At 36.7% G+C, this 2,194-nt stretch overlaps 1 pseudogene; it reads left to right on the plus strand.

The window, feature by feature from the left end:
* The first annotated feature begins 369 nt into the window (after positions 1-369).
* On the plus strand, positions 370-1,330 carry LOC103211173 (annotated as a pseudogene).
* The last annotated feature ends 864 nt before the right edge of the window (positions 1,331-2,194 follow it).

Consider the following 2,194-nt stretch of genomic DNA (forward strand, 5'->3'; position numbering starts at 1 on the left):
TGCTTTTCTAGTTGTTAACTTGAAAGAAAGCAATGCATTTTTATTAGTAGAAATGGAAGTTGGTGGGTGTTTTGGTGATTCAAATGTAATTAATTTTGTGTGATGGACCAGTGACTTTATCATATTTGACACAATTACAATTACTAGTTTACTACTATAGACTGTAAGCTACATGTTTGGATCCCAAACATGTAGGGCACAGCTGATAACATATAACAATAAATAATTGTTTTAAGAAGTAATGATGAAAAAAAAAAGGAAAGAAGTAATGATGAATAAATGAAGCAAAATGTTGCTTATTATTTTTATATGGTATTTTCCACATCCTATTTTCTTCCAGCTGTCACAATTGGCATCTTCAAAATAATCATAGAAAACATAACCACAATGAGTGCATTTCTCCTCATGGGGTTTTCTGACATTTGTAAGCTACAGATTTTACATGCTTTTCTGTTCTTGATGATATACCTATTATCTTTGGCAGGTAACCTCATTATTATCACCATCACCACATTGGACCAATGTCTCCAATCTCCCATGTACTACTTCTTAAAGCACCTGTCCCTTCTGGACCTCTCCTTCATTTCTATCACTGGCCCTCAGTCTATTGACAATTCTCTGATGAACGATGGCTATATTTCCCATGGTCAGTGCATACTCCAGGTTTTCTTCTTCACATCTTTGGCTTGGGCTGAAGTGGCCATTCTCACAGTGATGTCTTATGACCGCTATGCAGCCATCTGCTTCCCACTGCACTATGAAGTCATCATGGATCCTAGTAAGTATAAATGGGCTGTGATAGCCACATGGCTAAGTGGAAGCATCTCAGGAATCTTGTACACAACAGCCACATTCTCTGTCACATTCTGTAGGCCCAAAATAATCCACCATTTCTTTTGTGACATACCTCAGTTGTTAAAGCTCTCCTGTTCTAATAAATTACCTAGGAGTAATTGGAGTAGATGCTTTCGTACCTGTAATAGCATTGATCTGCTTCACCTCCATTGTCCTCTCCTACATCCACATCTTCTCCACAGTTCTAAGAATACCCTCTGCTGAGGGCTGATCCAAGGCCTTCTCTACCTGCCTGCCCCACCTCTTTGTTGTCTCATTTTTTCTTTCCACTGGTATCTTTGACTTTCTCAAACCAACTTCAGATTCTCCAACTGCTTTTGACCTTATGATTTCTATCTTTTATACAGTAATACCCCCAACTCTCAACCCTATAATCTATAGCCTCAGGAATGAGGCCATGAAAGAAGCCTTCAGAAAGTTACTGTTGGGTAGAGAATTCACCAGGAAAAAAAAAACATCTTTGTCCTCTTGTTAATGGCCAGACAATATTATATACAAGGAACATATTAAATAATGTTGAATTCCTTTGATATGTGGTATTAAGGAAAAGCAATAATATTTTTTTTTTTCTGTTAATCAATCATGTAATACAACCATTCTCACCAGGGCAATACTTCATAGATTGCCTTTACCTCTTTTGTAATTAGAATCATTTCTTCATTCCTCCAAATAAAGAGAAAGTAAGCAATTATAACTTTTCCATATAGGCCAACTACTCTCCCTTCCCTTTCCAAACATATGAGCACAGGCACAAATATTTACAGAAACAAACCAACAATTATAAACATACTTTTTTATTTGTTTTCCTCTGAATAGGCAATATTTCAACACAGGAGGAAGAAAATAGTGCTAATTTACCCACTATTACACAACTAAACAAACCAATTATTTTTACATTATTTATTTATTTGTTTCCTTCATATATACCAATTTTGTGTATTGGTACAAAGGGCTCTGGACATGCAACAGTTGAAAGCTTGGCTGCTAACCATAAAGAGGGTAGTTCAAACACACCCAGTAGCTCCACAGGGGAAAATGGGCAATCTACGTCTGTAAAGATTCCAGCCTAGAAAACATGATTAGTCAGTTCTGCTCTATCACAGAGGGTCCTTATACCCTGAGAAGTGACTCCACTGCACTCAACAACAATGTATGGCCACATAGTTTTACTTTTATAATGTTCATGGATGAAAAATTCACATCATAATACAGGAAAGCCCAGAAATCTCTCACCTCTTTAGGATATATTCCTAGTAATGGAATTGCTGGGTCAAATGATACTTTCATTTTCAGATTTTTAAGGAAACGCCATACCGTTTGCCACAATGGTTGTACCATT

The sequence above is a fragment of the Orycteropus afer genome, unplaced genomic scaffold (genome assembly GCF_000298275.1).
Source record: "Orycteropus afer afer isolate SDZICR_OR568_19922 unplaced genomic scaffold, OryAfe1.0 scaffold00701, whole genome shotgun sequence".
In the NCBI taxonomy this organism is placed as follows: Eukaryota; Metazoa; Chordata; class Mammalia; order Tubulidentata; family Orycteropodidae; genus Orycteropus; species Orycteropus afer.